Genomic DNA, 14,968 nt, shown 5'->3' with positions numbered 1-14,968 from the left:
TTTTTTTTTTTTTAAGATTTTATTTATTTATTTGAGAGAGAGAGTGAGAGAGAGAAAGAGCACAAGAGGGGGGAGCAGGAGAGGGAGAAGCAGACTCCCCGCCGAGCAGGGAGCCCGATGCGGGACTCGATCCCGGGACTCCAGGATCATGACCTGAGCCGAAGGCAGTCGCTTAACCAACTGAGCCACCCAGGCGCCCAGGCAGCAACCTTTTCTTAATTATCTTTGTATCCTCAGCACCTGGCACTTTGCCTGGTACATAGACTCAGTAAGAGTTTGCTTTACAGAAATTTTTAGTATTAGACAACTTCCCACCATCACCAGTCAGGTCCTTTCTTGATTTTCTGCTCATGTCAAATAAGAAAAGCTTTTTGGGGGGCGCCTGGGTGGCTCAGTCGTTGAGCATCTGCCTACGGCTCAGGTCATGATCCTAGGGTCCTTGGATCGAGCCCCGCATCGGGCTCCCTGTTCCGCAGGAAGCCTGCTTCTCCCTCTCCCACTCCCCCTGCTTGTGTTCCCTCTCTCGCTGTCTCTCTGTCAAATAAATAAAATCTTTAAAAAAAAAGAAAAAGGAAAGCTTTTTTTGTTATCCATACAATTTTGCTGTCCTCAGTAATTAGATTTAATTAGGTCTGTATGACTACTACACTGAGGCCCCCCCTCTCTCCTTTGCCAGCAAGGTGAACTATCCAATAGCCACTCTGCTTTCATCAACACCTCTCACCTTACCATTTTTCTTCAAGAACACTGGCAATTATACATTAAGAATTCTATCAATAAGAGTTCTTGAGCCATCTTCCCTTTAAGGGTCTCATGTCATATCCTCTGAAGCCTGAATTCCTGAAATCCAGTAAAATACATCCTACCGTGCCCACCCATCCCCTCTCTGCAAATCACGGAAGCTGAGATGACTGCTGTGGTAGTCAGCCTCCAAGATGGCTCCCAGTGATCCTACCTCCTAGTATTCACAGCCTTGGTCCCTTCTCACATTAAACTTCTGTTGGTCTAGATTGTTCATCCGAGAAAAAAAAAAAAAAAAAAAGACATTGCAGTTTCTGCCTTGTGCTCTCTCATGCTCTCTCTCGCTCTCACTCTCTCTCTCACACACATCACTCGCCATTCAAGGAGAAACTGGCTGCCATGTCTTGAGGCGTCCCTGTAAAGAGATCCACATGGCCGGCCAGGAGCTGAGGCCCCCAGCCAACAGCCATGCAAGTGAACTTGGACGCAAATCCTCCAGCCTTAGCAGAGCCTTGAGATAACTGTAGCCCCAGATGATGTCTTCCTGTAGCCTCATGAGAAATCCTGAGCCAGAACCACCCAGTTATACAGCTCCTGGATTCCTGACCCTCAGACACTGGGCAAGATAATGGATGTTGTTTAAGCTGCTCAGTTTGGGGGAAATTTGTATTTCCATAGCTAACTAATACACTTGGGCTTCTCTCTCTCATTCTAATTGAGTTTCTGGTCTCCTTTAGGTCAGACTTCACTGGCATGAGAGGTACAACCATCAGCTGGGGATGTCCAGAGCTTACCAGGGTATATGATTAGGTCGCAAAAAGGCACCACACAATATCCAACTTCAATTCTGGTTTTGAGATGTGTGTCCAGAATGAGCCAGCTATATCTGCCATCTAGCCATAGGTTGTGTCAGATTCCACACTGAGGACAGAGCACCTGCCCCTCTCTCTATGCGTCTGCATTAAAATTTTTAGACTCGGGATTCACCAATTTTTACATCCTTTGTTGTTAGGAATATAAAAAACAATTTTAAAAGGAAAGTTAATGGCTTAGAACAGTGTCTGGCTCACAGTGAGTGCTAAGCTAACACCAGATATTGTTGATATGTTCATCAGTACTATGTCATTATTTTATAGACTGTCGCCCCAACTAACATTTCTGTTGCTTTTGAACACATACACATCTACAACCATATGTCGCTCTTGATTCCCAGGAAAAAGAGTCTTGATTATCAGGGTGAGGTCATATCTGCAACCCTTTTAAAACCCTAAGTTCAGTTTAATAGGATTCGTCTGCAGACTGGTATGAAAATATGTCAGGTCCCAGATATTGTTCTGACTCTCTCCAAGCCCTCCTTGGTTTCCCTAACCCACTTCTTCTAATGTTTAAGTTCTAGCTGTTTTTAGTGAAATTTTACATTAGCCAGAACTCTCTGGCTAATTTTGAAATTGACCTAAAGCTACATTGACATTATCAAGGGTTTAGACGTTAGCCAGAAGATACTTTTGCTTTCTAGGAAAATTCACAGCCACCTAAAGAAAACATGTCTGATTGGCAGCCCTTTTCCTGAATTGGCAATAAGTAAATCTATAAAGGATTGAAATGTTTTTTTAATGAAATCGTCGGGTAAATATTTTTCAAAGGTTTAGAAGTAGTGAAAAATGTTAACATAACAGGCCTGTAGTGTTATACTTTTCCACATTTGTCTCCAAAGTCTAGAGGAGAAACCTTTTATCTCAACAATACTACATTCTTCAATTTATAACAGTCTCTGATTTTTAAGTACTTTCTATTCAAAACATCTTTTATTACCTAATACAAATGTGCCTTCCTTTATACAGTCAGGTAACCTAACTCATGTGCCCTTTTTTCCCTTAGAGAGCCTAACTGTAGAACCCATTCATCTTGTATGCTTGATGCCTCTAACCCCACCTCCTCCCTTTGGGTTCTGTCTGTTCTATTTCCTTCCTAAATGTCTCCTTTTGCCCCATGTTTTAACCTGTAAGTTGCTCAAGACCTCTTGAAAGTAAGCAGATGACAAGTCTTAAATAAATAAAAATAAATGAATGTGTTTCTGACCAGTTGGATATGAACGGAATTTCTAATAAATCAGCCACACATTAAATATCAAAGGGAAAAGTTCACTTAGGGAAGTCCATGCATCCTTTTTGTAATGCAAACTGGCAAGTTCTTCTGTTATATCATTTTGAATTTTCAAATATCATATTTTCTCACAGCAAGATGCACCTGGACCAGATGGTGATTTTTATCACAGACTTTGGGCTATATTTAAGGCCCTTAGTAAATATTCAATAGGTACCCTGAGTTCAGGCCCTGTTGCCTCTGGTTCCCTGAGGACAGAGCCTCTGGGACCAATGTGTTGACAATCATGTTTCCAGTGGGCATGACCTCACAAATTCCTCCTCCCAAACCCACTTCACAGGAAGAGTATGCAGCTTCACAAATTCTAGTAGGGATAAGCACAAAGATGAAACACGCAGTCACATATCCCAAAGTAGCTGAAACCATAGGTACTTCAAATATCTCAGACGCCAAGAGCGTGTGGAGCTTCGTTCCCGACACCTCTGTCTTTGGGGAGAATAGTGAATTTGTCCCCTGGAGAAAGGGCTGCCTTTTGCTTGCGAACATGACAGGTAGCCTCAGCTTTGGGGATATGGAGATAAACGGCAACTCCTCAGACAGAGCTCTGGACCTGACCATGTTCATTAATTAGCTGATGAAAATGGGTTTTGCTGCCAAAGGCTTAGCACTATGGTCCCTCTGCCTCCAGCTGTGCTCCCCCCACAGCCCATGTGGACCGTGACACCCTCTCGGGCAGCCTGAGTCCTGGCAGAGGGCAGAGAGCATGAGGGTCTCCATCCTGGAGACAGTCAAAGCAGGGCAGTCACCTGCCCTGGATGGTCAATGTCCTGCCTCTGGCCCAATTCAGAGCTTCAAAGTGACCACACTAATGACATGGTCCTGGTCCTAAGTTCTCCTGAAAACTCAGAGGGAGATAAAAGACAGTGGCACCAGTGGATTCTGTAGTCAAACAGGGAGCAGGCAGGCCCTTTACCTCTTTATTCTCAGAAACAGCTCAAAAATACGTGTACGCAAAGAACTATCAGAATTCTACCTTCGCTCAAAAGTCTCCTGAATTTTCCCTTTAGTGAACCTGCTTCAGTGAGTGAAAGAAGTCTCTAACACTCAAAAAAAATAAATGCTCCTTACAACCTATCCTACCAATCATTTAGGTTTTCTTTTTGTACTCTCTCACGGGGGAAACATTGGTCCCCTCTTAAATATGGAAAAAGTAAAGTGAACAATTCACCACCCAATACATATGTATGGAGCAACTGTTAAATCCATTTCTTTGACCATCGTGTTTGAAGAATCACTTTATCAATGGGAAGAGTAGAATGTGCTCTCTCTAAAACGCCCAAGCAGTGCTTCCTGTCAGTTTGGGAGTCAGAACCACCCAGGAAAATTGTGAGTGGCTCTGTCTAATTAGTACTTCTGCCACCTGCAAAAAAAGTAGTACTAAAAAAAGGTGCTGAATTCCTGCCATTGAGAATGAAAAAAGAGAGAGAGAGAGAGAGATACCACTGGTTTTATTCTGAATCTTAGGCTCTAATCATCCATTGATTTGGGCAGAGAAGGAAAACACACTTTCATTTCCACCCAAAGGAAATGATTGCTAACAACGAGTTATGTTTCAGAAGCTATCATACCATGAGTCCCCCAGTCTGGGGATCCTACCTCCTCTGCCCTCCTGGCCCCTGCCTTCTGCTCTGGCTAGTCTGGGCTCCTCAGCCTCCCATGAAAACCTCCTCACTCCTCAGGTCCAATCTGAAACTGGCCTCCTCCAGGAAGCCATCCTGACCAGCCCAGTTCTTCCAAATCATCCCCTGGACCCTACAACACTTAGAGTCTTTCCCCCCCAACTAAGCGCTAAGTTATGTTTCTTGGTAACAACCACTGTTACCTTTAACCTCTATCAAGAACCAGAACCAAGTATTATTGTTTGGCTGCCTTGAACCCTTTTGTGAAACGAACTACCTTATACCTTCCCTGTATTCTGGAGCACCCAGCACAGAGCTGCACCCAGCGGCAGGAGGTCCTCAGCAAATGGCTGACTCAATGATGAGCATGTGCCTTTGTGATGCATCAAAGGGCAGGGTGGCTACAGTGAAAATTCAGCAGCTGTGACTTCTTGCTTCCCACTTTAATCAACACCATGGGGTTGAAATGCTGGACACACAGTAGGTACTAAATATATTTTTATGGATTGATTAACCACTGGGGTGATGACTTGCCTAGGATTTTTTTTTAATGCTTTTGATGTTAAATGGGGGTTTTAGTGGAGAATCATGTTAGAAAAACAAAACAGCAAATACAAAACCCCAACCAGCAGAGAGGCTGGCTCCTATTCTGTTTACACCCACTACACTCCTAGAAACAGATGTCCTCTCAGACCTGAGTGTTTCTGATGAGGCGTCCACTCTTTTAAGTGACCTGCGCAGTCAGTAATCAAAGAGATGTTTTGCCCTCTTCGACATCAGTTCCCTGTATCCCAAGACTGATTTCCAGTTCTGGGTCCAGGACCAGGGCTGATAAAGGCAAAATCAGCATCCACTGTGTCTATTTGAAGGGAAAATCACCAGGCTAATGACAAAAGAAATTGCATTCGTGTGTTGAGGAGCCAACCAGCCTCCAATTCCAGCTTGGCCATTTCCTGGATATGTGATTTCAGGAGATCACCTACCCTCTCCTGTGACCTGACTTTTGGGACTGGTCACACTAATTCCACAGGTTGTTGTGATGACTAACAAGATTTCATGGGTAGAATACTTGGCGCAATGCTTTCGATGTAGTAGCCACTGAGTAAACGAACGTGTTGCTGTGGCTATCATTATAAATGTAAATAAGGAGAGAGGTCCATCTCAGCCACAGTGGGCACTCCAGGCAATCCTGGTGTGGCTTCCTCTAGTGCCTCTCTAGGGCACAGTAGTGGCTTTTCGAGTACAAAGCCCCGGTCTGATTGCACAAGTAACAGGGGAATGAATGCTCTAGAACATTCCAGTCTACTTCCCTGTGCACCGCCAGTCCACACCTTCACATTCGTCCTGATCCCAGAGTTTAGCTTGGGGCATCTCTGTCAGGACAGAGAGGGCTGCCTTTTAAAGCACATTCCACAGGGCAGATCCTGTGCTTCATGGAGAAATTTGGGACCAGGACAGAAGTTCCCATGTGCAACATCCAACAAATCCCACTTACCACGCGAGAGATCCTTGCCAACCATGGAACATATTCCATATGCCACAGAGCAGGGCAGGGCATAACCCAGAAGAGATCACAAACACCAGCAAGATCTGTGGAGAAAAGAGAGGAGTTCCCTTACACAACACAAAGCAGATCCAGCGTATGTCGCCAAGACCCTGGGGGAACTGGGGCAGATGACACGAACAACAGTGCTCCAGATGAAATGGAGCTCATGTCTAGGCCAGAGCAGATCCTTCATAGGCAGCTATGTCCAACTCCCAACAGCTCCCAGCAGAGCCAAGCCCCACTGCAGAGGAAGATCTGGGCTTCAGACTGTGGAAATCCTTATTTGCATTCAGGCTCTGGGGATGAAAGAAGGGTGGGCTGGAGGGAGGGTAGACAAGCCCTCTGTGATTCTAATTCGCACAGCTTTTCCCATTCTACTGACAAGCCAAGCCGGCCCCCCACAGCGAGCTGCTATCTAGTTTGAACCCTGGAGCTACCGCAACACTCTGGGACTGGCACCCTCACACAGAGACCAAAGGTGGTCTTCTTCTGTGTAGATGGGGATACAACAAGGCTTCTCCCCTCTGATAAGGCCAGCAGGGAAACTGGGAGAATCCTCATACCTTCACCTAGAGACGCCACTGAGGAAGGATTCGTGGAGTGTGTTTTTCCTTCTTTCATTTGAGGATCACTCAAAATGATCTCTAAGACATTATGAGTGCCTCAAATTGCCAGAACTTAACCGATCCTAGACCGTGCAAACCTTAGCTACACTTCCATGATGCCCACAGCTACACTGTCGGGTACGGCGCTGCTGCAGAACGTAGCCCAGTGGATTCCTACATGTTCACACGTGGGGGGTCCATGTGGATCATTTCAGAGGGTGGCTTCCTACAACAGGAATGAACACGGACTCACCTTGTGCCTTTACTCTCTTTGTCTTTGCCTTGCGTTGCTTGAGGTGTTACCTGTTGTTACCTGTTACCTACCTTTTAAAAAATCCCAAGTAATCCCCTTTTCTCCATTTTCCTATCCACAGCACTCTTCAATCACTGTTTATACACCATTTTAACAACTTAGCATTCAGGCCACATCTTCTCCTTCAGGTTTGTTGAGGACCCTTGGGGAGCTCTCCTTCCCCTACTCCCCCACTACACCCCTCTGTCACTCTCCCCAAAAGACACACCACTTTTCCCAGCTGACCCCCTCATCCAGGGTGGAGTCCTCCCCACGGTGCTTTGCCCTGTCCCCTCCCCTGTCCCCAGGCTTCACACACCAAAACTTTATTCCATTTTTTTTCTTTTTCCAGGAAATACAGTTACTCTTACACCAATGTGCCATTTCCCTGGTGTCCTCATTCCCTGTCACTGACAGTCCTCCTGCTACCCTCAGTAGATTATTATTATTTATTATTTATCAGCCGCCACACTGTACTCTGCTTCCTACAAGATGTTAAAGAAGACACCAATCCCTGCACTGAGTTTACAGCCAAGGACAGCAAAGGCCTGGATTCAGACATCACAGGAGTGAAGCGAGCGCAGGGGATTTGCGGACCGAGGGCTCCCTATGCCCGGCGCCCCCGGAGGATGAGGGCGGGCCCCGCAGGGCCCGCTCCAGGCCCGCTCCTCCCAGTTCCAGCCAAAGAGCCAGCAGCTCCCTGGGAAATGGCACATTGGTGTAATAGTAACTGTATTTCCTGGAAAAAGAAAAAAAATGGAATAAAGTTTTGGTGTGTGAAGCCTGGGGACAGGGGAGGGGACAGGGCAAAGCACCGCGGGGAGGACTCCACCCTGGATGAGGGGGTCAGCTGTATGTATAATGTATAAACACATTACCACACCCCCTCCCCAATTGCTACCCAGGCCTCAGGCCTCTGCAGCTCCGTCAGAGGGAGCGGAGGGTGCGGGGGTGAGGAGAGGAGGTTGAAACCCACAAGCCCTTACCTTCAGGCTGGCGGTAGGGGCTATGTTTCCTCTGAAATTCAAAACCAGACGAGGGGGAGGTAGGGGAGGAAGGAGAGGTCAGGGAATAAAAACCAGAGCTGGAGAGTTACCAGGGAAGACTGGTGCTGAAATGGAATGTTCTGGCATAATGGAAAATCCCGCACTGGGGGCTGCCACGGGCCTCCAGCCAAACTCTTTCCTATTAGGGTTGACGTTAGGGTCTGTGTGGACAGCAAGTGTAGACAGAGAGGTAAAGGGGCTAAGAAAGTCAGTGTAGACCGTGGTGGTATGTGTGTGTGGGGGGGGGGTTGTCAATGTAGACATGCAAGGCTGGTGTGGCCTGAGTAGGGGCTGACTAAACAGAGAGGTCGGGTGGATTCGAGTGGGTCAGTGTAAACAGGAAAGTCCTCGTGCAATGGGGAGAGTCGAGTCTGGACAGACGAGAGGGTCGCTGGACAGGATGGGCGGGCTAGTCGCTGTTCTTCAGATTTGAACAATTCCTGCTTCTTTCCGTGGCTGGAGTGTCCTAGGGAGGGCGGAAGCTGAAAGACGATTGGACTTTTCGTGCTCAAACTTTCCTGCCAGTTTTCTCAGGTGTTGAGAGCAGCCGGGGAGCTCCCTCGGCCGCGTCCCCCAACCCTGGGCCGGCGGGGCCGGGAGGCCGGGGCCGAGCAGCCGGGGCCACGCGCCGCGCATCCACCGGGCGCGGCCGCCGAGTCGGGCGAGCCGGGAGCCGCCGCGGGGGAGGGGGGGTGAGGGGGAGGGGGACGGGGGCGGCGGACGGACGGACAGACAGACCCGCCGGCACTCCAGCCCGGGCCCGGCGCGCGGCTGCCGGGGATCCCTCGGGTCCGGGAAGCAGCGCCGGGTGCCCTGCCGGGGCGCCCCGCCTCCCCACCCTCCACCCCCGCCCACTCGGGCGCCCGTGATTGGCTCCGCCCGCCCCTGGCTGCGCGCCGAAGCCCGCCTCCCTCGCAGCTAAAGAAGACGGTACCCGGAGCGGAGCGAGCCAGAAGGGAGCATGGTCCCCGCGCCTTGGCCGCGCCAGCCCCCGCGCCGCCGCCGCCGTCCCCGCCGCCGCGGATCTAGCTGCAGCTCCAGCCCCGGCCCCGGCTCCGCAGCGCCCGCCCGCAGCCCCGGCGGCCGCCGCGCCTGAGCGCAGCCCCCGCCCGGAGCCCGAGCCCGGAGCAGCCCCAGCCCCGCGGCCGCCGCGGCTGCGGGGAGAGGGCGGGGGCGATGCTGCCGGAGCCGCCGCCGCCGCCGCCGCCTCGGTGAGAGCCGCGCCGCGCGTAGCCGCACAGGCTGACAGGCAGAAGGACTGACTTCCCTCTCCCGGGCATCCTCCCTGGGCTTCCGGGAGGCGGCGGCGGAGGAGGAGGAGAAGGAAAAGGGGGAGAAGGCGGAGAGCAGGAACGCGAGGAGGTGGACCTGGATCCGTTTCTCCCGGCCAGGACCCGAGCGGCCCCAGCTACCGCTACCCGCCGGCGCCGTCCCCTGTCCATCAGCCCTCCTGCGCCCACCCGCGACCCCCGGCTCTCTGGGCGTCGGGCCGCGGCCGGAGCGGCGCAGCCAGAGGTAAGAGCCAGGCTGGGGCGCCAAGGATGCGGCGGCGGGGACCCCGGGTCCTGGCGGCTGCGCGGGGCCGGGCCGGGCTTGGGAGCGGGGCCCGAGAACCCGAACGCTGGGCTCGGCTCCCGCGGCGGCCGCGGCGGCGGCGGTAGGAGCCTCCCGCGTCTGGACTCGCAAGGCTGCAGGAGCCCTTGCGCCTGCGCTGCTCCAGGGGAAAAAGGGGGGAAAAACTTCCTGCCCCCGGGTGTGTATGCACTGGGGCTGCCCGGAGCCAATGTCGCGGTGGTCGGGGGTGCTGGAGGCGAGTGTGACCCCGGCCCCGGCACCCCTGGCTGGGCCCGGCAGTGCGCGTTCCTCTCCAGGCCACCTCCCCGGAGCGGCCCAGGGCCCGCGCCGGGCTGGGGGCCAGGAGGAGGCACCGAAGGGCTGGACCCCGGGGGCGGCCGCGCGCCCTGCCCTTTGGGGAGGCGCGCGCCTCTGTGCAGCGGGAAGCCGGGTTGGGGTTTTGCCCCTTCCTGTCCTCAGACCCCGCATTTGGGGACTGGGTCTCTTCACTCAATCCCAAGTAACTTTCGAGGTAGAGGAGCTTGTAAGTCATGAGGAGGGAACCCGCACAGACCTGGTTGTGACCCCCCTTCCCTTAACACCTTTTGGGTGCCAGCGTGTTTGGGGGCGCGGAAAGGAGAGCTCATGGGGATGGTGAAGAGACGAGGATGTGGTGTTGGGTGGGGAGGGGTTGTTTATGTGTGGGATAGTGTGGACCCCGAGCTGTGCAATGTGGGAGTGTGGACGCGCGCCCCGACCCCGGTGGGGCTGCAGGGTGGCGGAGGGCTCACGTCCGGGTCTCCGTGGCCTGGAGCGGGCCGAGAGCGCGAGGTGTTTCTGCGGTCGCGGCGCGGGTGCGGGCGCTGGGCAGCGCCGGCCCGGGGCCCCGAGGGAGGGGCGCGCTCGCCCGGGCCGGGAGAGCGGAGCCAAGAGCCGGGGCAGGTCCCAGGCAGCTCCCGGGGCAGGTCGGGTCTGCGTTAGCTGGGGAAGGCGGGGACGCGCTGCCTGCCGGGGGCCAGCCGTCACGGCGGAGGGGTGGGGGCAAAGCGCGAGTCTCGGATGCCTGGGTCCGCCAGCTGAGAAGCCAGTTGTTGTTCCTGGGCTCTGGAACCCAACGGCAGACAGGGTCAGTTGGCTGGTCCTCCCACGGGTCCCTGGGGATGCTGATGGGTAAGGAGCCGCCGCCTTTGCCATCCCTGCCACTCTGCAAACGCTCTCCTCCGCGGCGAGCCCCGGGCGAATCGTGGACGCAGGTATTTGTGTAGCATTAGGCGAGACCTCGGCGCTGGAGGGACCGGACCGTTAAGGACGCCGTGCTGCTGCCGCCCGCGAAACTTCCACTTCGTCAGCTCAGGGACAGTCAGGCTCCACTGATGCAGGCTTCAGCCTCTCATCAGCCGGGCTACGCTGGGCTACGCTGGGATTCGGACTCCTCCTGCAGTGACAGATCTGTCCTGGTTACAGTTATATTTACCCTAATTTCGGTCTCTTGAAAGTCATCTGTCTGGTCCCTACAGAGTTCCTCCCCTTGCCTGTGGTCTTATGTCCAGCTCAGCCTGGGAGAGCATATTTAAGGAATTAATTCGGTGTAGGGTGAATGACATTTAATTAGCCCACTTCATTCCTGATGTTTTAAAAAATTATATTGGGGAAGCATAGAGCTAACTTTTTCACTCTTAGGGGGGGTGAGGGACAATTTTACAGATTGTTCATCCTGGCACTTGGTAAAATCGTTGCCCTCTAATTAAGGGCTGCTTGGTACGCATGTATTTGAATAGTCACATCTAGGTGTTTATGCAGGTATGGAGCTGTGTGCCACTGATGAATATAGTCTCTGTCCCATGCATTGTTCTGAGTGCTCTTGATTTATCATCCTGCTATAAATCAGGGAATTACTAGCATATGTGTCCTTAAACTCTGTATGAATTTAATGACATTTAAACTGGCTTATGGGCTGATGTATTTAACCAATTTTAATAACTTTTCTGTACAAGCATCTTATAAACCATATTTGTCCATGATTAAGAAAAACATTTTCTTCTGCTCAGTCTCCCCATTTCTACACAGTAAACAGGAATTTACAGGTCTCCAACTTTCATTTGCAAGTAACAATCCAAACGAAATACCTAGAGTTGTACCGAAATTAAAAAAAAAAAAATCCTATGGTAGCTATGGTAACAAATAGATTAAGGGTTATTGGTTTTCATCTGTATGTGCTTGGGGGGTGGGGGTAGATCTAGTGTTGTGTCTTTTTAATTATGTTTCTGATGAGTGGTGGTCATACTTCAAGTACCCAGTGTGGGAGATAAGCCAGACTGAAAATTCAGTTTTGTGAGAGGTTTATTGGAACAAAGACTAGTAGAGCCCAAGAGAATGACTTCTGCTAACTGCAGTTCCTCATATCCAGAAAGCAAGTAGATAAAACCTTTCTTGTTTTTCAAGTAGATGAGAATTGAGTTAGTCCCTTTAAGATTAGAAAATGTATTTTTCTTATAAGCTCTTACCAAAGGAACCTTTAAATCAGCTCCTGTTTTCTAGGAATAAACATTTTAGAAGTGTGGATGTTGGTGTGGATTGAGTGTCAGAGTTGTTATCAACACCTGTCAGTCTAAGTGAGGCATATCATTAGTCTATTCAAATCTTGCCTATTTCAATATTCATGCATTTCCATGGTGATCCCTTCCATTTTTGTTTACTTAGTCAACCTTATAAATCTTTGGCATCAATTTCAGTTGTGCCGTCTTTTTTTTCTTCTATTTATCAATTGATTTGGCTGCAAATCATTCCCAGTTTAAAGCGTTTCCTTTTTTTTTTCCTGCTAGTTTCCAAAAGTTTACACTATTCCTGGTTACACACAGATATAAAGGGGTTAATTTTTTTTAATAGACTCAAATAACACCATTGATGCTAATGTAGTTTTTTAACATCTTATTTGATAATGTATGTGTGCATGAGTATTTTTTTTTCTTCCAGCAGGCTTACCGTAAAGCTTTCTTGCTTTATGGCCTGGGGACATCAGTGCAATCCAGCAGAATTGACTAAAGATTTCTCCTTCCTTCCTTCCTCCCTCCTTTCCTCCCTTCCTTCTTTCCTTCTTTCCTTTTTTCCTTTTCTTCTTTCCTCCCTTGCTTCCTTCCTTCTTTAGTTTTATCCTTCTAGGATCTTTTCTAGTAGTAGCAAAAGACAGAAGGTTCTGAAGTGTCAGAGGATTTTCCAAATACAATATACGTTTAGTCACAGCATATAGTATCCCTAGGATCGTTGTAACATTGTAAGCTCACTGACCAGGCAGCTTTGCTTAAATGCGAGCCATGATGTTGCTCATCCGCTTTCATTTTGCTTTCTAATGATGCAGTCCCATGCTAATCACACCCTGTATATTTCAGAAATATCAAGGCAAGCATTAGCACGCTACTGACTTATTAGCATCAAGCGAAGTAATTGGAACACTTAAGTTCAAAGTCAGATGGAGAAATGGAATTATAACCAACCTTGTGATTCTATAATCGGTCAACTAAATGCCTGCATGAGGGTAGGGGGAGGAAGAAGCACCATAACTAAGAAATCCAGCCATGGGTTGTGGAAAGTGAAGATAAACCAAGGCAGGAACCATGTAGGATGACTGGAGAACAAGAAATCTCTTTGTGAACACATAAATCACATGGAGACCCAAATGTTCAGAAAATGGAAGAATATTTGTAGTTTGTGCAGGAGAGGCTCATTTGCTATTACTCCGGAAATTGAGGGTCATTTCCCAGTATGCTAGAAGAATTGGGTAACAGAGTCACTGGAGAATACTTTCATCTGAAGTAAATTTTACCATAGAAATGGTCTTAATAATTTTGGCTAAGAAGGAAAAATGAGTCAGAATTCTTTATCAGCCTGTTGTATCAAAAATGATCAGAGATCAAGACCACTTTGAAAGCAGATTCTGTGGTTCTTCCTGGAACAGCTACACGCTTACTTTCCCAACACCCTAGGCCAGGAAGGTAGTCTATACTTTCTTCAAAGAAATCACTTGAAAACAGGGAAATTGGAGCTGCAAATTAAGGTGAGGTGAGTTGATCATTAGCAACACAGCTATTCGTGAAATGAACTTAATTGTCTTGGGGCATTTCCACCTTTAGGGTGGGAAGGGGAAGATTTCTCATTTCCCTTGAGAGAGGATATCTTCATGAAATTCAGATGGTTTGTAAATGCGTAACAGTGGCAGCAGATGATGATGCAGAAGCTAGAACAGAACAGCTGAACACTGTTAGGGCAGCGGATCGGGTTTGGGCCAAGAGGTCATCCCCAGACATTCAGAGGCTGCTATTGTCCCTACAGGTATCAATCTTTATAATTATCTTATAGAGTTTTGAAATTTTTTTAAAGATTTATTTATTTTAGAGCGCACACAAGCCGGGGGCAGGGGGGTTTGCTGGGGCAGAGGGAGAGAATCTCAAGGGGACTCCCCGCTGAGCACCAAGCCCCACATGGGGCTTGATCTCACGACCCTGAGATCATGACCTAAACCGAAATCAAAAGTCAGATGTTTAACTGGCTGAGCCACCCAGGTGCCCCTAGAGTTTTGAAATTTTTTTTTTTTAAAGATTTTATTTATTTATTTGAGACAGAGAGAATGAGAGAGAGAGCACATGAGAGGGGGGAGGGTCAGAGGCAGAAGCAGGCTCCCTGCCGAGCAGGGAGCCCGATGCGGGACTCGATCCAGGGACTCCAGGATCATGACCTGAGCCGAAGGCAGTTGCTTAACCAACTGAGCCACCCAGGTGCCCGAGTTTTGAAATTTTTAAACCATTAACTCCTTTAAGGATACACACATATACATAAATATATATAAAAACATACACACACACACAAACATATAATCTCCCACTTTTCTTTCTTTTTAAATTGTGGTTTAAAAACATAAAAATTTACCATCTTTACTATTTTAGGTGTATAGTTCTGTAGTATTAATATCCACATCATTGTACATGGATATCCAGAACATATTTTCATCATGTGAGACTGAAAGCTTGTTCCCATTAAACATCAACTGCCCATTTCCCCCTTCCCCAGCCCCTGGCAATCACCTTTCTACTTTCTGTTTCTGTGAATTTGACTGCTTTAGATCTTTCACATAGGTGGAATCCTCCAGTTTATGTCTATGAACATGGGTGTATAAGTATCTCCGAGATCCTGCTTTCAGTTCTTTTGGATACATACCCAGAGGAGGGATTGCAATATTCAGCCACTTTTTACACTAATATATTATGCTGATCTTCTGTTTAGGAGACTTGGTGAAATTGCAGTCAACAGAACACAGTCAAACAAAGAATACAGTAGATGTGACTGACATTTGTTCTTCCTTTCCTGTGTGTACATTTCCTGGCAAGTCCCTCGAATCTCTTCTGTTTTGC

The 14,968-nt window shown here is 49.1% G+C and overlaps 1 protein-coding gene and 1 long non-coding RNA gene across 10 annotated transcripts in view; one reads left to right on the top strand and one right to left on the bottom strand.

The window, feature by feature from the left end:
* The window catches only part of LOC115938246 (uncharacterized), a 37,055-nt gene extending 28,200 nt beyond the window's left edge, over nucleotides 1–8,855 (bottom strand). For 5 of the 6 annotated variants that reach the window (XR_014148918.1, XR_014148921.1, XR_014148917.1 and 2 more), the window contains exons 1-3: nucleotides 8,751–8,850; nucleotides 7,953–8,494; nucleotides 6,019–6,113 (exon numbers count right to left, since the gene is read on the bottom strand). This is a non-coding gene — a long non-coding RNA (uncharacterized LOC115938246). Of the gene's footprint in view, nucleotides 1–6,018; nucleotides 6,114–7,952; nucleotides 8,495–8,750 lie in introns of all 6 variants that reach the window. The other variant, XR_014148922.1, reaches the window with a different exon arrangement.
* A 152-nt stretch (nucleotides 8,856–9,007) lies between these two features.
* KLHL29 (kelch like family member 29) overlaps nucleotides 9,008–14,968 on the top strand; it is a 302,753-nt gene continuing 296,792 nt past the window's right edge. For all 4 annotated transcript variants that reach the window (XM_081832169.1, XM_081832165.1, XM_081832167.1 and 1 more), the window contains exon 1: nucleotides 9,008–9,527. The gene's annotated coding sequence lies outside the window, so the exon portion shown is untranslated. The remainder of the gene's footprint in view (nucleotides 9,528–14,968) is intronic.

This window comes from Leptonychotes weddellii, chromosome 10, assembly GCF_054177405.1.
Source record: "Leptonychotes weddellii isolate Sample4059 chromosome 10, ASM5417740v2, whole genome shotgun sequence".
In the NCBI taxonomy this organism is placed as follows: domain Eukaryota; kingdom Metazoa; phylum Chordata; class Mammalia; order Carnivora; family Phocidae; genus Leptonychotes; species Leptonychotes weddellii.
This window is presented reverse-complemented; position numbering and strand designations above follow the sequence as displayed.